The sequence below is a fragment of the Plectrocnemia conspersa genome, unplaced genomic scaffold (assembly GCF_051122295.1).
Source record: "Plectrocnemia conspersa isolate PC_06_02 unplaced genomic scaffold, ASM5112229v1 ptg000011l, whole genome shotgun sequence".
NCBI lineage: Eukaryota > Metazoa > Arthropoda > Insecta > Trichoptera > Polycentropodidae > Plectrocnemia > Plectrocnemia conspersa.
In genome coordinates this window covers 14870433-14895225 of record NW_028277175.1, presented here as the reverse complement: position 1 = coordinate 14895225, position 24793 = coordinate 14870433, and the positions used below count along the sequence as shown (strand labels likewise).

The 24793-nt window shown below is 32.1% G+C and overlaps 1 protein-coding gene across 6 annotated transcripts in view; it reads right to left on the bottom strand.

Moving 5' to 3' along the window:
• Nucleotides 1–24793, bottom strand: part of Svil (Supervillin) — a 261654-nt gene that overhangs the window by 85560 nt on the left and 151301 nt on the right. The window contains exon 1 of one of the 6 annotated variants that reach the window (XM_088198616.1): nucleotides 21913–22257. The exons of the other annotated variants lie outside the window; for them this stretch is intronic. The gene's annotated coding sequence lies outside the window, so the exon portion shown is untranslated. Of the gene's footprint in view, nucleotides 1–21912; nucleotides 22258–24793 lie in introns of those variants that run through there. 6 annotated transcript variants of the gene reach the window in all.

Below are 24793 nucleotides of genomic sequence, written 5' to 3'. Positions count from 1 at the left end.
TGCAGCGATTGGCTTGATGATCGTTGCATAATTGCAATTGGTCAGCAAGCTTTGCAGCTCTGGATTCTTAACCCTGGACTCCGATAAAGAGAAGGCAGTCACAGTCGCCTTACAAACACACCCCCACCGACAGACGCAACGATACGACCCGAGACTCCCAAACACGATCATCGCAGCAAGAACTGCCTCCAGACACCTACAAGACCTTTGAGGACCTCCCACGGACATCATCCCTGCGCCAGCTTTTCTACCATCACTCGGAGAAAACATCACGCCATTTATCATCTGACGCAATTGTAATATAATATAATAAAATTAAATTCACCTGCGTCACACCCCTTAGGGTTACAAAACCTTAAATTAGCACAGTAGAATCGGATAACTGAACGAAACTCGCACTTGATGGGTTTATATAGTAAATAATAATAAACCTTAACATAAGGGAAAAAATCTAATAAATTATTACATACACACTTTTCTAATAAACGTCAATAATAGCTATGTATTATAGATAACACTATTGCTGAATCATCAGATATCCGATATATTGAATATGAAAATAACACGTTTAACAGTCTTTGAATGAAATGGAACGATAACCTATTTTATTAGCACAAACATTCATAACGCTAACTGGATTGTGTAAGCATTTCAATTGAGTTACACGTCGGCAAATATTCAAACTTTCCTATCCTGGTTTCGTTTTTCCCACGCCCACGAACAATTTATCAATCGGGCTTCTTGCGAAATTTGGATAAGTTTACTCAGGTGGGTTAGCGTTGGCCAACGCAGTTGCGTTTGAAATAATACGAACGATAACTACATAAATGTCAAAAAACACCCGTCGGGAATACACAGTATAAACATCGCGGGCGATTTTCTTTCGAACGTGATTTTACGCTGTGTGTAACTTCCTCGAGCGAGAGTGAAACAAACGCCCACTCGGTAACCTTCCTTTGATTCCAAGGGTTTCGAAAAATTAAAAACACGCACAGAGACGATGACATTTGGCAAGGCGAAAGTCCACAAAGGACTAAAAATTATACATCTCGGGATGGCAGGGTGGGATAATTAAAGTCTCAAAATTTCGTTATTAACCTTTCGCGGAACCCTTCCGCCATCCGAGTCCCCAAAGAGTTACTCTCTCGTTCTGTTCAAATTTGCACGCGGAGACGACTTGATGAATAATACAAATTGGCAAAATGGGTACCTATTAAAACGACAAAATGGATTCTTTGAAAAGTACATGTGATAAGCTTTTTCGAAACCGATGGTGTTTTTATTGTTTGTATTATACAGCAGTTCGGAAAGTACACACCAGAAAATAATTTTATTTTGAGATTAATTTTTTTAACACCCCTTTGATTTTTTTACATAGTCACCATGTATTTGGTGAAACTGGGAATGAGTTTCTTGATTTACTATTATAACTATATTTTTCTAAATTGCTAGTCAATCAAAATAAAGCTATAAAAACAATATATAATACACCAACTATTAAAGTCAATGTTATTTTCATACAAGAAATGTTGCCTAACACGTATCGAATACTACGATAGAAACAACCTTAAAATTAAATATAGCCACATATTACAAAATATTTAAGATACGCCTAATCAATTAGGATGCGTAAGAATAATATTTTTTTATTATAGCCAATTTAACACAATAGCATATGTATTATTTTTCATATATATATTTACAATGTATTTACATTAATGAGTAATATACGACATATCTAATACATTATAAACGTTTTTCATAAATTTTCAGAAATGACAATTACACCTTATATACAATTAAAAAAATTCTTCATAGCACTCCTATTTAAATTCTAGAGTTTTTGATTAACTATCGCAATATCAAAAAATACAAAAGATATAAAATACCATTTGTAAAATACAGTGCGTTTTTTTAATATTTTTTTAACCCTACCTAATTTAATATTATAAATAATTTATTCAATCTAAATACAGCGTCATTTTAATCGTTTAATCGCGTCTGACTCATATCAGATATCGATCGATACGTGTGTTTAAAAAATATTATAATAATGTTAAGTGTAATTTATTATAATTAAAATTTAGCACTTGCGAAATTCAATTAATTAACATTTCGGCTCGCCTGCATATAATAAAATTTGTTTTTGAATTCCATTCGAGCTTGCACTTAAAGTAGATTAGGTCACTCGCGATATAAAATATTAAATTTCAGAGAAAAACGTGTAATTTTCATATTATCTAGTCATACTTTTGAAATTAATTTTATGGCACTTAAAAGCTCGAAATTTAATAATATTAGATATTGAATGAAAATATGTATTTACTATGACGGATTAATCTAACTTCAGACAATCAGTAGTGTACTTGATGGCTGTATATTCGAGCTCCAACAAGGAAAAGCGTGGAAAAATGTATTGATAAAAGTCGCGCTGTCAGTAATCGCCGCTCTGTGGTGTCAAAAACCGGAAGGCTATGAATATTCAATCCAACCAAGAGTCATATAACAAACCGTGAATATGATATAAGTCGGGTTGATTTATTTATTTAATATAAGCAGTGGACGACATTTACAACCATACTTTTAAAAATTGGTTTTTCAATATTTTTTTCAATAAGAAAAGAGTTTGAGTACCTCAATTAAACCACATTTCCATTCATTTAACAATAGAGGCATTTAACATAGACAGGTCTTAAAACGGTCAAAAAGCTTTTAGTTAAATTTACATGCGTGAGAATCTGAATATGCTAATAAATCATAAACATCCCGGTGACAAAGCTAATTTTAGTATATTTATTTATTTGTATCAACTCAGTAAGTAAATCAGATATAATGAATACATACAAGTATCAACCACCAGAGAAAGTCTGAGAATCAGTAACATGTATATATTATTAATTATAAATTATTATGTGTAATATAATTTATAACCAATAGATGTCACTGCAGCTGTGGCCGGTTTTATAATAATAGCGTATTTTTTATAAATGAAAATTTGAGTGCTGCTGCTTGAAATCGCAACCTCAGAGTTACTAGTCTGAGACGTTAAGGACTACCCCATTCCGTCCTTATGATATACAAAAGTATGTTTTAAATGTCTAGCGGCAAAAAATGATTTCTTTATTAAAATGGTACACCACAGCAAGAATTTGTGTTTTGTTGATTGAATTAAACAACCGATCATGCGTCAAAAAGATTAAAAGTATCTGTCGCAAACATGATAGCACGTGCATTCGTGATTGCCATCAAAACGGCCGTACGTAATCTTCCCTAGCGACGAACGGCAACCTGTTCCAAAAAAACTACTCAACCATTTTGTAATTGACCGTTCCACCGAAAGGACCGGAAAATAACAAATTCTATGGAAGGCGCTAAGGCTATAAATACAGGAATGCGAGTAATCAACCATCACTTCATCAGACACTGCTTCAGAGACATTTACTGAGAACTCCGACACTTTTACTGAGAAGAGCAGGCAGACTTAACTTCAAAGCGCTCCTCTCTTCATATCCTCTGTCCTAGTTCGACATCTGAAATCCAGAGTTGAACCTGGGAGACGTCTGGAGTCTATGAACACGTCCACAGAATACCACGGAATAATTAACATACACAAACTGCACGTGACGATCTTAATTGTTACACAAAAATCAATAATGTATATCTTAAAAAAAAAATAAGCACATCTGACATGAAGGACAGATGTGCTACACTGTACAATTTTTTTTTATTTCTTCCTGAAATAATTTTAAATTTAATTAAATTTTCTATTCAAAATTATTTCAGACTTGATAAAAAAATAATATTTTTTAGAAATATTGGGCGGAAAGCGCTGTTTACCGTGAAAAACCGGCCTTTGTACTAAAAATTAACATTTATATATCAATAAATTATACAGTAAATGTATGTATTACTTATATCACATATGTATATTATTTTGTTTTTAATACATAAAAAAACTATCGGGAAAATTAGTATAGTTTTTGAAGATAATGGGCGGAAAAAGCCTTAATTTTTACGTGGCTTAACCACTGTTATTAGCAGCAGTTTAATTCCATGATGAAAACCCCGACATAATCTGAAGTCAGATCCGCCTACCAGATGGCAGTACAAAAATAATCTTAACAACCCGCATTCAGTTTTTAAAAGTCACTAAAAGTGTCATCTACAAAACTTTTAAACTGTCATTTGAAAGTTGTGTATAAAACTAATTTTATATGTATGGTGAAATGTAAGCGAATAGTATCAGTACCGTAAACTAATTTGATCCACGCATGATCCATTGGTTCGCGTCCACGAAGGACAAATACGTCCTTAAAAACGACAGGTTATCGCGTGGGCTAGGCCTTAACTGAAATTTATTACCATTCGCGTGTAGCTCCATTGGAAAACTCGCAGCCTCTACGGCGAATTTCAATATAGTAATGCGTCGTTTAATTAAATTGAAATGGCGATAAACAAGTTTTTCCAGAACTGTATTTTATGTAAAGTATTTATTATTAAAGCAAACAAACAACCACTACTATTAAACTGAATCGATAGACGCGGCAGTTAACTGTTGAATGTCCACGCTTTCCACCCCCGATCTGACAGGGACCGTACACGCGGCACGTCAGCCCCGTAGACGACGGGGGCGCGACTGACACGTTTCTGAAGACCAGTGTCGAGGGGGTGTCGAGGGTGGACGGGAAACACCGCCGCCCCAGGGTGTGGGTCCCCCTGATTCACGACCACCGCACGCATAAAGCGATTCAGTCCTTATGGGCGTCTCGAGACGGGCAACAGCAAGGAGCACGTAACCGTAGCCATACCTAAACACGATTACGTGAAACTTCTAAAAAAGTGCGTTCACCTTTGCTTCGGACCAATCGATGGTGTGTTGCTATGGAATGCACTCTTCAGGATGTTGATTTGAGTGGCAATTCTTGAGACGTGCTTCAAATGAAAAATATTTGCATACTTCTGGTTAGTAAAGTTAGATATAGAGGTGAGAAGCTCTTTAGATAGGACGTTGCTGGTTTCGTAATACAAGATCAGAATTCCTTATGGACTTTGCAAATAACATACGTATAATAAAAGTTTGCTCCGGATAATAATGCATACGAACAGTGAAAAATAACATCTTTATTATGTGCCCATATTACAGTTCGAGTTTCCTATGTTGGTAGCACTGTAAATCAGACGGCTGTCAATAATCAAGCATGCTCAAAGTGTTAAATGTTAGTTCGCAACAATACATTTACAAAATGGATCGCTTTAATTGCTTAATTATTCTACAGAAATAACAATTCTGTGTGAGCTGTGTTTCGAAATTGACGGGAAGATTATGATCAATTTAATCGTCCTACTGAGCGAACAATTCGCAACTTGATGAAATTTTTTAAATACACTGGAAGCGTTGGAGATAGGGTAAGACCTGTTCAGCCGAGAATATTGCTACTGTAAGTGAAATAATGGCCGAAGAACCGTAATTGTCGATTCGTCGACGTTCGCAGCATTTTGGCTTTTCTTATGGCTTCCTTTGGCGCATTTTGCACTTGCACCTACACCCGTATAAAATTCAGATAGCACAAGAACAAAAACTCAAAGACTACAGACAACGAAAAATGTACAAAGATTGGGTATTAGAGCAAGGGTAAGTTGATGATAATTTTTCAAAAAAAAAAAATTTCTGATGAGGCACATTTCTACCTCTTTGGTTATGTTAATAAGCAAAATTGCCACATATGAAACGAAAAAAATCTCATGTGAGTTACGAGAGACCATTACATGCCTAAAAAGTGATTGTTTGGTGCGGATTGTGGTCAGGCGGCGTCATTGGGTCTTACTTTTTGAAAAATATTTTGGGCACGAAATTAAAAATATTAATATGGAAGACACGTGGTTCCAACAAGACGGTGCAGCTTGACACACATCAGGTGCAACGTTGGATGTTTTGCTCGAAAAATTCCCAGATCGGTTTCATGGTATCAACATGCGATTTAATGCCGTTGGATTTTTTTGTAGAGTTACGCTAAGAGTCCTGTCTATTCCGACAAACCCGAAACGTTTGAACACCTAAAAACCAACATTTGGCAAGTTATAGCCAAGACATCGCCTGAAATGTACGAGTCATCAAAAATTTTGCAAAAAGTCCATTTAATTGATATGTATAACTATTGAAATATGTCAAATGTTCGATTAATATTTTTTTTGTCTTTTAAAAGTTTAAAATTCCAGCCGTGCAAACTGAGATTTTGACATGTAATAACAATGAAAATCGAAGGTTAGTGTTCTTTATTTATAGCGAGCATTTTCTCGTTTAAGAAAATAGAGCAAGTGCCCAGTGTTTATTATTTCCTTGCGTGTGACGGATACAATTCTCTTGTAGAAAATAATAATGAAAACTTTAAAAGTATATGTTCCTAGTCTGTGGAATAATATCATTTATAAAGCGAGATTGAATAAGCCACCCACAGTAATTGAACTGCAGTGTAGTGTTTAATAGAAAAGTAAGTTAAAAATAACTGAAGCAATATGGCTTCATGCGTCAAGTAAGTAGTTCATGAATCTCACAATATGTAATAACCGTCATTCATAAGTTATAGTACATAAATAAGAAGAAAATGTTGTTATTATGTTTTAGATAAAAACGTCAATAATTGCGTCAAAGTAGAAATATTAAATGTATCTAATCAAAAGACGATATCAGTTTTTTGCAATTGACAAAATAATGTACGAAAAATAAGCTAACAGTCATACGGTTGAGTTCTTAAATTCTACAACACAGACTCACAGATACTATTGGTTGTATTTTCGCTTCAAGTGGCTCAAATTCCTGGTCTGAGTTTCTTTCGCCATTACAATAAATAAATTAGTTACAAAGACAGTAGATTAATTTTACAGAAATTTATTTGAGAGATCCATATTTATAGCACCCATAACATAACTATATGCGCTGGCAGTGTTGAAGGATACAATTCAAGTTTCCATATAATTGTTATTTTAAACTATATGAATAGTGAGCTTTAAAATATTCGCATATAATCGTAAAATTATTAAAAAAAATCTAAAAATATTGTTTGAATAATAAAAACAGGTTTATATAAACATATTTCAATGATAACAATAAAAAATAGTCAAGACTATATATTTAACTTCAAAATAATAAATCATTCAATGTTTTAGTTTTAACAAAGAGATGTAGAAAATAAATAAAATATTAGTCTAAATTTTGCGATATGGAATATAAATTTGTTATCTTAGTACAAAATTAACATGTACTTTTTCATTATATAAAGTGACAACTATTTTTATTGTCTTGCCCAAAAAAATTCCAACTATTGAAAAAATCCACAGCTGCATAATATATGAGTTTCTGGAATTTCGGCAATTACAGAATGTTTTTTTTTTCATTATTTTTTATGCGAACATGACTGTTATAAATAACATAAAAACAAACTCTATTTTTTATCTAAGACTAGTTTTCTGTTTTTAGAGGTACTGCAGTAAGAAATTAAAAGATAAAAATACGAACGTATTCGTTCATATTTTTTATTTTGTACAAATTTTCGAATAACGATCATGTAAAAACACAGGCGAATATATTCGGTTTGAAGTCTCTAGATATGATATAACAATGCCAAGTACTAAAGCTAGTTTAGCAATAAAGCAATGTTTCTATTACTATTGATAGTCCTCACGTAATAAATACCAATATGTGTATAATAGATTCATGTATGTATGTATCGCCTAAAATCCATTATAGCTATGTATATAATATTTTCCCCATTTTGACTGACATGCCAACATTTTCCTAATTGGGATGATAGAGCATCAATATTATCATTATTGGGAAGTTAAACATGCGTTTAAACTTTACAACCTATAGATGCAAATAATACGGCACGCTTCGACGGGTTCAAAGTTCGAACCGATAAGGTCGAGGTCAACACGAGACTCGCGATATAATAGCACTCAATCTATGAACCCTTTCTATGATCGATTATCGGAAATAAAGGACTTTGTAACACTATCTATACAGATTTAAATTAATATAATTTGCACTTAATATCTGACGAATTTGTAATAGCGTTATCGGTTATCGTATCCCTACGGTCACTCTTACTGAACGTGAAGTTTTAATGGTCGATGGTATCACTTTCTCCCATTATAGTAAGCAGTAACTCATCGTGAATTTGTGGATCAAATAAAATTTGAAAGCCCATTAGGGAGTAACATATATTTTCGATTAAAGAACTCGAACATGGGGTAATTAATAATATTTTAATTTTAAAATAAAGATCAAGGATTTTTTAAACAAGACAAGATAAACAGTTTAGTATTTCTGAGAGGAATATTTTGAAATTAAAAATACAAGACCAATAAAAAATTGATTAGTCGCCAACGCGACGTGCTATAGTTAACCAAGCCTTAATCGCAACAATCTTAATCTGAACCATGTGTTATTTATATAACATGTCAATTCCGTCTCTTATGTGCTAAAAGAGAAATTGCTGCGAATATTATGTCATTAATATTGTGATCTGGCAACTGTAAAAAAACAATCTACATAAAACTTGCGCGCGATGGGTGTTGCAAAAAAGAGCAGGCGCGAGACTGCAATGGCGTTAGAATCAAATTATGTATCTTGTTATGTATAGTTATTTTAACTTGTGCTTACGGTCTTAAACCAACCGCGAATAAATTTTTAAAAAAATATGAAATTTTAAATAAATATTTTGAGAGGCGGAAAATTAAAATTAGTAGAATTAAAACAGAAGCAATTAGTTTCACAAAACGTAGACAGACTCTGTCTAAGCCACCTCTCCTAAATGAAGAAGGCAATAACGTAAAGTGGAAAACAAGCGTTTAATACCTGAGCTTAACCTGGATTAAAATTAATAATAATTTAATTTGCCGTTATTGCGGTCCTTAGACCGATATTTAATAGAAAAACCACACTAAATATAAAAATACAATTTTAATCCATAACAATTAATTATATGCCTGTCCGGTGTTGAATAATACCAGTAATATTATATTTTCTTAATTATAAATCCTTCAAAACAAAGCTATAAAAATAATACATAATACTAGTGGTGGATCTTATTTTTGAAACTCGCGTTAATGATTGCGACCAAAAATTATCATTTATCAATAAGGATTAACTAGACAAGAGTGTAAAGAATGGGACCACACAAAAGCCCTCGTTACGATTAGAAAAAGGGTTTCACATAAATAATACGCAAGTGTTCTCCGATGCACTGAAAGAATATTTCTTTGTTGCGAAACAATAACGGCAAACAATATATCACAGGATGACAAAAAGCATAATTCGACATCGGAGATGTCCATCAAGTAAATGTTACTTTCTAAAGGCGTATAATTATTTCGTTTTTCCAAGAAGCGAGTGCAACGATTGGCTGGATGATCGCTGCATGATTGTAATTTGTCAGCGAGTTTTGTAACTCTTAATACTTCAGGCTGGTCTCCAATGGAGACTTGGCAGATCCGACCCTCCTGGCAGTCACGTCTCCACCGGCAGAGAGGCGAATATACGACCTAGGACTTCCGAAAACGAGGGATGATCTTCCACGGAACATCATCCCTCCGCCAACTTCTCCCCCACTGCTCGGAAAAAACGATTCTCGCCCATCAAAGTAACTCGCAATATATGTAATATATTCTAATAAATTATTATCAGATTCCACCTGCGTCTTACTGGCTGCACAGTCACACCCCTTAGGGTTAATAAACATTTAATATTAATCTTGAAAAAATTGCTTATTAGCCTTCAAATGCCAACAATTAAAGAACACTTATTTACAAATAATCCTTTTTCATTTAAATTGTAAAAGGTTTTTTAATTTTTAGCCTTAAATTATATCCACAAACGTTTTGTTTTATATTCTTATTTTTAATCAAATTGTAGCTAATAACTATGTAATTGTAAACATGAAAATGGTTTTATATCAGTAACATGTATATTACACATAATTAGTATGTCTGTAAAATTATTAATTATTTAAATAAATCATTAAAATAAACGTATCTTAAAAAAAAGAAAAACATTTCCAAGAAATAAAAAGTTGTTTTAGGGTTATTAAATATTAATCCCAAATATGCCTTGTTATAATATAAATTAATATCTCCCTAAGATATTGCTTTTGCATTATGACCCTCATATAAACTAAGCACAACAACACGTAATTCACATAAAATCCTATTATCGACATTGTCCCTGTACTATGTAATAGCAATTTCCATGCAAAACACCAGTTCAATAAAGACATTTAGATCGCAATCTCCGATACAAACCGCAGAATCAAACACGATGCATTTCCTTTTCTGTTACAAACCGCTTTACGTAGTTCAACTTCGCGAAATATAGTAATGTTTGCATTCAAACTTGCAATGTTGCCCGAAAGATCAAACGAAACGGAGATAATCTCACTGAAAAGACTTACATAGTAGTAGTTGTAATACTTCAATAAACAAACCTAGATGCCAACTGGATTACTTATGTTTGGATGAGGTTGCTTCAAAGCGCAGTCGCTTGAAAAAGCTAGTGTCAAACACCCCGTCTATGGTCTAACTTACTTTAATTTATTCAATATATTTCGCATACAATACACGGTATTAACACAACCCCTATATAAGTATGAATTTTTGGTATATTGAAAATCTAAATATGGGTGTCTGGAAAACTATTCAACTTGGATCTTTTGACGTAGATCCATTTAAGTACATATATTCCAAAAAATACTCATGTGACGCGTCTTTATTTATCACTATATTTTTTAGTACGATATTATGTCACGGTAAATATTACATATTACACGATGATAAGATAATTTTATTTATATGAAAATACATAAATACTATCATTATTTTTTATGAAGTGTATTAGTTATTTTTTGCAAGCCTTTTGCACTATTATGATTGATATAAGAGGGCTGCTCAACCAATCGATCGCGATTTTTGATCCATTTTTATTTTGATAAATATAACCTTAAAACATCTGAAACACAATCAATGATTCATTGTGCTGATGAATTCCTGACATAAAGAGAATACGAATACTCCGCATCGGATCTTTGAATCATCCACTGAGTGGCGCTGTGTGTCGTGGTTATTGGGCAGTCGGTAGAGTACGCTCGGGATAAGGATTCCGGTTTGTTATTGTGAGCATGAACTGTGTGGCTCAAAACAATTTCGCTCAGAATATTTATTTTTTTTATTTTAAAAGAAAATATATGTTTATTTAACATACATATATCTGAGCTAAGTTGGAAATTTCAACGGACAATTAAAAATATATTATATAATCGAAGAAACCAGACATTGATGTCACTAATTAAATATTTGCAAAATTCAAAATCTTTCACTAGTCAAAAAAATAATGAAGTCTTTAGCTATTCTTCAACAGCAAAAAGATATAAAATGGGGAAAGAAATTATTCGCAGATTGTTTAATGGCTCGACGACTCTATTAAATCATTAGAATCCATTGAATAAATTAAAAAATTATCATTGGCGCAACGATAAGAATAATAACTTTTTTAAGCCTTACAGAGAATAGTGTAAAAAAACCAACAACGTACGGATTAATGGAAAAATAATTAAAATATTTCAATCCACGAGTAGGAGAACGAATAACTTACAGTGTATATTTGAAGCCTTGATATCAATTAACCCAGATATGCCCAAGAAATTTTGTTCTCTTAAAATTTCATTTATAAATAAAAAACAGTGGCACGAGTTTAGTGACCTACCCATGGGATAGTGAGCATATCTGGGTTAAACTAATATCAACACAAAATTATTTAAAATAAATCACTAGAGAAGATCAAACTTCTGTGCCACACTGCACTTTAATGACGAATACCAGCGTTGACGAATCAGCGACTGTCCTTAAAAGAAAAAGCGAGACAACGAAGTACACGCTACATCCCTTCTCCCTCTCATATACATGTACACGCACACAATAACAAACCGGCATCCTTATCCCGAGCGTAATCTATCTAATTGCGTATTTGTTCGCTGGTCACTTATAGAGCAGACGCGACGTACTTTATTCAAATCTGTTTATAGCCTCTATACATTATTTTGGCGGGCGTAAAAGTGCAATACTTGAGTACATACATTGAACGTACATACATACATTGGGTCACTTTATCCCGTAAGTTATTTGTCATGTTTTTTTTCTATTAAGCTTTTCACCACGGATCTATGTATGCCATGGCGAGCAATGTTCAGGTGCAAATGGCTTACGATTTACACCGAATTTTCAACAAATATTTCAATTTTCATTGATAAAAAAACACTTTAGATGAAAATTGACATGTTTATTTTCTTTAATGAAGTAAAACGTTAAAAAAATTATATATTTTTATTGCAATAATATCAGGATTTTTAATATCGGTATTACCAGGAAAAAAAAAACAGTCAATACCGGTTTTGACATTATTAATATTTATTCAAATTAATTAGTAAAAAAGACCGAAAACATAATAAGTACAGCTTGCATGTATTACCATGATTATTAATTAGCAAACCCCAAACAAAACCCTGGCAGTTATTGTTTCGATATATTAAATATTATAAGTACATCATTATGTTTTGTATAAATGTGTGACTTGTAGATTTTTGTTTAATAATGATTTTTTTTGAAATTTCAACTAAGCCTTATTGATCAGATAATCTTTAAAGATCGCTCACCAGAGATTCAAAACAAAAAATGTCAATCATAAGCTAGGGAAAGCTCAGTATTAGTAGTTCTACGCCATGGATATATCGTTTTTAACAAGCAAAATGTAGGAATTCTTTTTTAATACCGATAGTATCGAAGGTCGATTTTTTCCTTAATAATAAGGCAAAAATCAATCCTGCTGCTCCACGATATCACACCCAATAATAATACAACTCGACACGCCAGCGGTGACTCTCCAACTTCCAACTCTACCTCCTGATAGCGGCATGTACATTTTCTTATATAAATGTGGTGATTTATATATGTTTATAAAATAAACTGTTACAAACTTTTCCGGCGTCTATTATCGCCACACCCTATCGGCCTCAAAATCAAAAAAACGTCAAGTTTTATGTTATATTCATTTGTATATAAATATAAAGTCGGTGTAAAGTACATCAGATTTAATTATTTAATGATTTTGTTGATAAATCGCTAGAAAGAAAATTTTGAATAGACATATATTTTTGTGACAAAAAAGAATATGAAATGTAATCCCAGAGAGAGCCGTAAAAAAATATAAAAACGACAAAAAAACCTAAACATAATATCGAAAGTACAAATGGCAGTAATGGATTATGAACGACCGTACAATAAAAACAACAGTCAGTTTGTAATAGAAAAGACAACACTGACTAATTCTTTGTTTTTGTCTATAATAATATAAGAGAAAATTTATTCTTATTGCAACATTTTCGATCATCGTTATAGACCAACCGTGCCTTACTTATATTTGGCTAAAATAAACAACACGATGTCAGATCGTATTAAGAACAGAGTAATAAAGACCCTGGATTTGTAATTCGACACGAAGTGTGTTGTTCACGTACAAGTAAAACCAAAATGGTCCATCGGGAATTTGTCACGGGCGGTGTTCCATCATCGCAAATTTGTCCTATAAAATTATATTACAACTACGTTCGCGTGTCAATAATGGAGAAAATTCAATTGTTGATACTGGGACTATCGACGTACGACTAAAGTACATTGAAGGAAACTTCACAGCGACTGACAATATGGTTAATAATGGAAAAACGAAATACAATACACAAATTAACAGCACTCAAAACGTGCTGAACAATACTTTACACAACTATTTATTTTTTACACAATAATTGTAGAATATTTTAAACTGATTTTTCATATATAGTAAGCGATTTATTTCCACGCATCAACAAACCTAGACAACGTAATGGTTTCCAGTCTTGCCTTCTTCACGGTTAATAGTAAATACTTATTTTTTTATAATAGATTTTTTATCAACTTTAAAAGTAATGGAAATACAAAGTACCGCTTTATTGACATGCAAATTTGCATATAGTATAGTAGTATGTATCAGGCATGCAACGTTGCACATGGAAACCTGCACCTCAGTGCCCTAAGTAGTGACTGGGATTTTGGAATGGGGGTGCATCGACGAATGAAAGTTCAAAAGCATGCTTCTTCAGGAATAGATCATTTCTGGAGAGTTTCATAAATTTTATCTTTAAAAGGTTTACAACCACGGCCCATTTTATAACGCTGCATAAGTAAAGGCGGGTTCGTGCCTGATATGCATACTTCTTGGAAGGTTTTAATATGACAAAAAAATCTTAAAAGGTTTGAAGGTTTTAATATGACAAAAAAAATGAATGTGTCAGTACCAGATATTAAACTTTCTCGGAAGATCGAAAGTATTTGAATGACCAATCTTTTTTGCAATTTTCTATTACTCTAACCGGCCGGCAATTTTATCTTTGCTTTGGTGATTTAAGAACACGCTCCGAAAAGAATAAATTACGCATGAAAATCGACAGAATGTCAACGATTTAGCGCTATTTTTTTTTTTTAGATAATCCAAAAAGGTTTTTTTATATTGTTTTTGAAAAGTAGCAACAGCTGATATCAACAATATTGTCTTACGATCATTATTGACGGCCAAAGATACCTTAAATTTTTTGTTAAACAATTGGAAAATATCAATTCTTACTAAGCTCAAAATTTCAACGAGCGATTAAAGAGAAATTATATAATCGAATAAACCAGACATTGACGTCATTAATTAAAAATTTTCAAAATCCAAAATCTTTCACCAGTCAAAAATGGAATGACTTCATTAGTTATTCTTTAAAAGCAGAAATATGTAAAATCAGGAGAGAAATTATTCGCAGATTATTTAATGTCTCGACGATTTTTAGATTCTATAGAAGAAATTAAAAAAATATGGGGACAACAATTAGAGAAAGAAATTTCTTTCAGCCTTACAGAGAGTAGTGTAAGAAAACCAACATCTTACGGATTAATGGAATAAGAATTCAAAATATTTGAATCGCAGGGCAAAAGAACAAATAACTTTCAGTGCCTGATTGAAACCTTGTTGTCAATTAAACTAACATCAACACAAAACGAGAGAAATTTTTTCACAGCCAAAATTTTTTCAACAAAAAAATAGCGAGGATGTTTGATTCTACTTTATATGGCATGTATTTTTTTAAATAATTTGTAATAATATTTCTGCAATATTTTACTGTATTGGTAATTTAAGAATTCTCATTTTTAAAATCATCGAGAAATCATAATGCCTACACACTAAAATCTCCTTCATTTATTGAACCCGACAGATATCGTATCTAGAGGTTTTTCACATCTTTAAGCCGCTCAAAGAGGTTTAAGTCTGAAAAATAGGTGCAGCAGGCGCGCACGAGTAGCTTCAGACTTTTCCCTTAGGTATATATAGTGTTTCACATTAATGGATGTTTTCTATTTTTTTTGAGTAATGAGAAATTGATATGTTTAACCTATGAAAAGTTTGGACTTACAAAAAAAATGTAATATACGATATGTATTGTATTTATATTATTACATAGTTTTATATTAAAAAACTTTTACTGAATTTATTTATGTATTTTGCAAAAATAAACAACATCTTATCGAATGATTTATATAGCATTTACATTGACTCATTTAGCTGAATCCTTGAAAAGATTATACGATAATATAATCATTCTTGAGTCATTAATAATATTTGTTATCGTAAAATGTTAAGAGGAAGTCGGAATGAAATGTTTACTTATAGTAATTCATTAAACTTATATTATTATGAGTTGTAATTAGAAATCATTAACTCAGATTTTAACCAATACTTATTTTCAAAATTATAGCAGCTATAAATCATTTTAAAATAGTAGTATAAGTTTAACTTTTAACAAAAAACATTTTATGAGAATTCTCGAGAAATCTTAGTTTTTAAGAAATTTGCATTTAGCATTTTTTTTTTTTTGTAAAATAATTTTGCAGTATTAAATGGCAGGTAGATTAGGAGGAGTTTCGTATTTCGTTCTATAGATTACGAAACAAAAAATATTCACCATCCATACCAAATAAAAATCATATATAAATAAACCATTAACAAATGTCTTAGACTAAGCATATTCTTGTGATCGGCAATTTATCGGTTTATGAAGTAAATGTTAATCATTTTGTTTCAAAAAATATTAGGTACACAAATAGTAGTTACTTTTGCACCATTTTGTACAAAAAATTTGTACAAATAAACCGTTTTTATTGTTTATTAGCCGTGAAAATCTAATACAACTAATAAATCTAAGACATAACTAGTTCCACTGCTCATTTTTATCTACCATGCAAAGATTTTAATAAAATTATACAAACTTTGTGGTTGATAATTAATTATTATTGATCATAAAGCGAAACAAATAATGCAATATTAAAATATCTTATTTCAGTACTCAGGCTTTCTTATATCAAATTTTAACAACATATTAAAGAAATGTAGACGTCGATACAGAGCCAAATATATTTTATAATATTATATAAATTTATATACTATTTTCTATTACAAACGATAATATAATTTGACATGACAATTTCGAAGATATCAAATATAATATTCATTCAATTTTACGAAAGGGCGAATGCTACGTTATACATTTACTCAAGTGCTTGAGCTCGATACAAAAACGTGCGTATTTATATTGAAAATTTAACCGCCTGAAAAAAATCGCGATCAAACCCAATATCATAATTAAATATAGTCTCCTAAAGAGAACGAGTTATATATTGTCTGAGGTGGTTGGCGATCCACCACCCTCACCCCACCGGCTAGACAGGGTGGCGACGCTATTTAGCTCCACTCCATTCATGAGAAATCGGCGGGGGCGATGCGTAACGGTTATGTAACAATACACACACGAGATCCCTACCAATTACCATGTGTTTGTGTATGCTCGTGATTATTTTATATAATAATAAACTCAATAGTAAAGACAATTATTGTTATAAATATAACTCGTGTGGTTGAACGCACTTGAAGTTACGTCACCTTCGAAGCGAACGAGGTCTTAGAAATGCGGGGAAGTTCGCCATCGAAAACAATTGTTCTCCAAATCAATTGAATCATGTTATTTGTAAATACAATTAATAAATGTTGTATGATTATATTTCTACTGCCTTTCATGTTACATTAAAAAAAGAACTGAGGCGCCAAAGAATAAGATTTGACAGCCGCAAACAAGCTGCGGTGGCGGGTGGTAGCGAGTAGGGTCGAAAAAATCAATTTTTTTAATGGGGCTCAAATGTGGCGTAATTGCATGCCAATAAACGGAAAAATATTGAAAAAAAAGACAAAAAGCACCAAATTTTACATTTACGTTTAAAATATTAAAGTCATGTTTTTTGGCTTTTAATAGCGTACTTTAGTTAGTTGGGTGAAAAATTGAGGTTTTTACCGCGTTCCCACTGCAACGGCGCCGTCGCGATTTTAATGCTTTTGACGTGAAATTTTTACTTCTGAGAAGCGATAATTGTTTTTGCGCCTTTCTATTGACTAAAATTCGATTTGAATACATCTTGCTTAATACTCTCATATCATAAGTCCGTATTAATATCGGTAAGAATAGCTATCACATTTTTAAAACATCGAAGTGCAGAAAACTATGAAGCACTATGGGAGATCCATATAATTATTACCCCAATAAAAGATTCGTATAAAACAGTTTCAGCACTTTTGTTCATCAAACTCGTCAGACTACGAAATGCTCTAGAACTGACTGTGTTAACGCAAATATAGTATATATACATTTATAAAAAAAAATTTGAAACTTGAAAAAAATTAATCTTTTGGCAAAAAATTAATATTCAGCGAAAATAACTGACCGAAATATATTAATTATATTTATAATGTCTGCTAACTTTATGCGTTACATATGAACATGTGTTTTCTATATTAATTGCACAACAGATTTTAACCCGATTATCCATTGTTGAATTTATTATTGTTTTCAGGTTTTTCGTTTAAAATTACATGTTTAAAAAAATATAAAGGGTAAAAATCAAAAAGAGTACCCAACCAGCTATATATTTTTTTATCCTATAATGTATGAATGTGTTTTAACAAAAATAAGCACCATTAACAAAATTATTTGAGTAACTCTGTATCTACGGCTCTGTGCGCACATATAATATTTTGAGAGTAATCGCATACATTATGATCTATCATACTATTTTAAATTCAAGTCCTAAGCATCATTTAGTTTCGGTTGATCGATGTTGCGTTAAAACATAAATTAAACATACAAAGTATTTCGTTATAGATCGGCTGTAAATCACGCGTTATATAATAACTTAACATTTTTTTAACAATAAATAAATTTCTTAGCAAGCACTAACTCACCTCAGTAGCTCCAAGTGTCAGATTAATAATAATCCGATCTTTGAGCTCTGTCAAATTTCAAAAAAATTTGCGATTTCGCAAGAATCGAAGAGAACTTTGTTTGTCCTTCACACGACCGCCAACACGTCATAGACGAATGTCAAATACCATTCATTATAAAAATCGGACAATTTCGAGCAAAATCAAAAATTTCACGTCAACCCACTGGCGAACGTGTGGACTGTCATTGTGTCCATCTGACGTTCTAATATCAAATGTGTAACAACACTGCACGAATATGAAGAACGATCGTTTCCGGTGATGCTCAATTTCGGGCAATTCCAAATATATTTTTTAATAATACCATTACATTTAGATATTTACGCGGAGTTAAAAATTGAGGGTATTAAACTGTAAGTGACACTAAAAAATACAATAATTCGTTGCGTTTGCGAGTGGAACACTTGGCAACAAACCAGATAGAGAGGGGGACATTTTTGCAACGAAACGTGCATCTGCTTTGTTTTGCTCGGCAAACATGCATACCACAGACAAAAAGCACATTAAAACACACAAAACATTATATTTTTAATCTCACGATCGTCATAGCTCTGACTCCTTTGTATTTGTGTATTCTAATCAAAAATATCAGATGTAGACGATAATAATTGCAAAGGGTTTTTGCCCTATTTTGGTAGTTCGTATATATGTTATGTGCATAATCCATATTTATTTAATATAAATAAAAATATAACACAAAACTAAAATTATGTTAACTATCATCATGTATTAACTAAAATAATAAGTAACTTTATATATTATTTTATTTAAAATCATGCTTTAAAGAGAGTTTATTATATTTAATTCATTGTATATATGAATAAATATAGCAAAATATCTTTAATAGTACTAAAAGTCAAAAAAATGTAACGCATGAAGTTAGCTACATATATGTATAAATGTATTTACATTGTATTTGTTGATAAAAATCTACACATACATATGTATAAAATAATTAAATGTATTGATAGCAGATTTATATAAATATTATTTTCACGTATCATAACCGATTCAGCGGTATATTTTTATAAAACACAACAATAAATATTTTAAATCAGTTATTTAGGAATAAATAATATTATTTTTTTCACTAATATATGTTGGTTATTCAACAAGAACGAAACTAGTTACTAACGACTTTTGTATTTACTATATTATTTTATAATTTTCTACTGCTCTCCATAATATTCCGCGTGACAATGAACAATGACTAAAGAAATATATTTAGTCATTGCTATGCACGAACATAAGCGGGTTACCAGAGTCCTTCTAAAAAGAAGGATCTGTCGGTCACGTGTATTTTTATCCGGAGGAATAACTGTACAAAGAGGTATACCTTTTCAAGACAACTATGATGGATTGCCATTTCGTGCATTTGATAAAAATATTATTTTTTATTATCATCCTATGAACAATATAAAATAGGAAAAAAACACGATTTATCATAAAAACTAGGTACAATAAGTAAAATTTAATATAAGTTGTTTTTCCTAAAAATGGGAGAACTGGTATCGGTTTCATCAATTACTTTTGAGGGATCTTATTTTTGAAACTCGCTTTAATGACTGTGACCAAAAATTATCATTCAACAATAAGGACAAACTAGACAATAGTGTAAAGAATGGAACCACACAAAAGCCCTCTTTACGACTAGAAAAAAGGTTTCATATAAATAACAGGCGAGGATTCTCCGGTGCATTGAATGAATATTTCTTTGTTACGAAACGGTCACGAGAAACAATATATCACCGGAAGACAAAAAGCACCGTAAGGCCACAATATTCCTGTTGTACAATTCGACTTCGGAAAGATGTCCATCAAGTAAATATCACATTATATAGGCGTATACATATTTCGTTGTTCTAAGAAACGAGTGCAACAATTGGCTGGATGACCGCTGCATGATTGTGATTCGTCAGCAAGTTTTGCAAACCTTAATACTTAAGGCTGGTCTCCAATGGAGACCTGGCAGATTCGGCCTGCCTAGCAGAGAAGTGAAGCTACGGCCTAAACTCCCGAACATAGAGGAACTGACCTCCAGACACTGTCACTGCCACCTAACTAAGACCTCTGAGGATCTTCTCCACCACTACTTGGAAAATAACAATATTCGCCCATCATAGTTTCACGCAATATATGTAATATAAGCTAATAAATTATCACTAGTTCATAACCCTCAGGGTTATAAAACCTTAAAAACAACTTTCCCGTTCAACAATTAGACAATATAAAAACGGTCGAAAAGCTTTTAGCCAAATTTACAGGCGTGAGAATTTAAATATAATGCTATTAAATCACAAACTATAATAATTTTATCAAATTTATACTATATACAATATCGAATAATGTTTGGAACGAATTTGATATACATGCATAAAAATGTGATCCGTATTGGTGTGTGCTTTGTGAGGATTTGCATATAAATTAAATAACTAGGAATAAATTAACTCGATCGAGTTATTGAACTGATTGAAGTAAAATCTTCGCGTTTTGAAACAACAAATGCAAAAACATAACACGTACCTCAGAAAAATTTGGGATGCACGCCTGTTTTTGAGATAAGCATTAAACCTTTAGAATATATTGTTTTATTGTTTCATTCAACGAACAAATTCTGAGAATTTCGGTCATAGTATATACAACCAATATACATTTTGTTTATAATTTTTTTTCGAAGGCGTAAAAGCATATTTTTGTTGAGACGAAGCGTTTCATTGTCTCGCATTTCGAAACAAAATAATTGTGTTTCTCAAGTATACAAATTGTTTCATTCCAAGATTTTTTCAAATTCATTCAAGATAGAATTAACGAATATTGGAGCACTTATTCGAATATTCATGTAGCAAATAGTTCGATTAAGAACCCTACTACGGAAAGAAAGACTACATATAAATAACACATACAATTTGTACCTGACAGTCTCAACTGTTTGCACAAAAAAATTAAATATTAACAGCAAACTTTGTCCTAAAAAAACACACCTGACGCAAAGATCGTGACAATGTTAAAAATCAATAAATATTTCGAGATAAATCGTTTGAGATTATGAACCAACTAAACACATGAGTCTAGTCACGATCGAGTTGAGTGGTGGAGATATAAGAGATCTTAATCGGCATTTTGTTTTAATACTTTTCAAAAGTTAAGAAATAATGTTATAAAAATGTATTTTCAATCATATTGATAGTCATGGATATAAATTGGCAAGCATCATAACTGTCGAATATACAAGAAAGGCAAAAACTTGTCTGGATATCTTCTATTCTTTGTATCGGTTCATCCACGTGTACTTTCCTCTCTGACAGGTCCACAAACAAAATGGTAGTGTTATAAATAGACGCTTTCTTTCAGTGAAAATGGAATGGTTATTTTGGAGATCTTATATTCTCAAATATTACTAATTTAAATAACAGGTAATTAATAATTATAAGTTTTTATACACCATCATAAATGTTGAAGTAATGATACACTACCGTCACATAAAATCCTCCTCACAGCCAATTAGTCCCGTACAAAGATATTTTACACAAAGAGTGACTCTTTGAGAAGCTCCCGTTTGTTATGAATGCACCTCCGGCCGGGGGGAGTCGTTGACATGGCGCGCACAATCGACTCGCAGCCTCTGCTATTACCGTGAACTCGCGACTTAACGGTTCGAAGAGACGACACCCGTCAACGACAAACACTGAGTCACCACTGAATTGTTTTCTGGTTAAAAATTACCGATAACACAGCGACGGTTCAACAACGATGCACACAATGCACGCGGAAAGGCGCGGCCCGGTGGCAGTGTTCGCGTCCCGCGCGCGAGCGCGACTGCCAAAGAGACGCCGGTTTATTTTGATGGTTCTCAATCGGCGGCGCGCGGATGCCGGTCGTTTGTGATGATGACCAGACGACAGGAAGGAAAGCGGAAACAAAGCATGAGTCGATCGCGGCGAATTAGAAACGAACGCATTTGTCGTAGAAAAGCCTCTTTTCCGATCTGAAGAAAAGTTGAAGAGGCTTTCTGATCAGTCATACATTCTAGGTATCCTTTTTAAAAACCTAAAAAGGATATATATATAAAGTAACGGTAAAAGAATAGTAAAGATTTCGATAGAAATACTACCTAAAGCAGAGGTTCATGGTGGAAATAGAAATAGTCTTATCAACTGATAGCATGTGTGTTACAATCATTATAAAACACTTGTCAGATGGTGCCCAGAAATTTTATTAATGAAAATGATTTCCAAGCTTCAAGTGATAAATAAAATGATTATTGTAGAAATGTTTTTTTTTTACTTCCTGAGGTAATTTTGGTTCAAAGAAAATTTAATTAAAATTTTAGCATGATCAATAGTTTAATTAGTGCTGTAATTTGCAACTCAATTTAGTCACACTGTTAAATAATATGGATTTCCAATACAGTGAAATATTCTTCAATGATACAAATATAGGCACACAGAAATATGTATTGTAGAAAATTAACAAACACACTGACAAATCAATTTCGACTCCTGATCGAAACATCTGCAGATATAAGTATCAATATGTTTATGCAAATTATAATTATTCAATATTTTTATATATTTGCAAATATTATTTTCATACTATATTTTGAACTAATTTATTTTATATACAGTCGCGTTTAGTTCTTACGTCCTCCACATGTATGTATATGTTACAGTGAATATGTATCACGAGTGAAGTTATATTTTCCCTTGTAGATATACATATATATTTATACTAGCGAAAACATAATTTAACTGATAGGCGCTAGTGAAATTATATGCTGCTCTAAAATGTCTATGAAACTCAATTTAACAGTTGCATAACATCCATTTGTTGTTCAAAACTTAATCGGATTACCCAAACTCAACTTTTAAAATTAACTATAATTTTAGAGCTTTCATTTACTTAGGTTTGGGTTTAATGTGTATTTTGCGATCTATATGACATCACAATCGTGAGTCTGATCATGTGGAAACCCGTGTACCGAATCATCCGTTTGTGAACATAAACAGATAATACAGTTTTACTGATACTGAGCAGTGAAATTGTAAATCAATCATTTGAAACATTTTAATAGAGAAACGCTGGTAATACACCTTCACTGTAACATATATATTATATAAATTAATCATCAATAAATGCGGCGCGTTTGAGAAGCGGTGAATCGAACGGGCTATGTCGACATCGGCGATAACGCTTATCAATCGATTGTTATCGAACTACTCTCAGAAGCACCTTTAGTTATAAACAATATGTAAATTAAGTTTATTTAAGTGCATTCAATATTTATTAATCATCGCCAAATAACAGAAGGTATTTCTGAAATAAGATTAAAAAAAATTTAGCGCCTACGATTGATAACATTGTCGCGAAATATCACGTAGGTTAATCTAATTTTAAAATTCATAAACCGGTTAGAGTAGCGGATTAAATATTATTTACAGTTAGAGGAATATATTATGATTGATACATTAGTGCATAAAACATGACAATTCAATTTTAAAATGTTTCTTAATTGATCGATTAATGGCGGTCCATATTTAATAATTAATTATGATATATTTATTTTAAATTCACTGTATTGAAATTCCAGAGTAAAATATTTTCTCTTTATAAATTTAATAAAATATACTATTGAGACATTTATCAGCTTTATTCATGATAACTTTTACATTAGGCATTTATAGATAATCCACGAGAAACAATAACCATATTTGATTCATAATCCAATTGTCATTCATGAGACAATGCTGTCTATACGACACGTTTCAACTAGACTTAACATGAAATGTAAATTCGCGCTGTTAAACTTCACCCTTGCGTACCTGTAATATCTTATTGTTATCTATGTACACTTCAACGGGAATTTAATCTTTTTTTGAACATTTTTTTATGGCGAAAGGTCCAAATTTTAACCAAGACCAACGTCGAGCATTCGACCGTCGAACTATTCCAAAAGCGCGGAGCAAATTCCAAATCTCGGATGAGCATCAAAGTGTAGCCGCTCTTCCCTCTGCGCGAAGGCAAAATTCTTCGTACGAGCCACGCTAATGAAATGGCCTACGTTAAAACGAGGGTGAAAAGCTCAAAACGTTAGCGTTGAACGATTCTGTGACACAAAAGCTCCGACAGCAAAAAAACTGTACGAAAATAAACATTCCTCGTTTCAAAGAAAAACTGCACCAAGTTTGTATTAAAAAGTGAGTTTCAGATAAAGTAAATTATTAAACATTTGATTATGAATGAAAAAATATGATATAATATATAAGAATAGATATTTTATATGCTGCTTTGTATAATAAGATATTATACAATTCGCTTAGCAAATTATTTAATACAAGTTTTAAGCCAAATAATCTA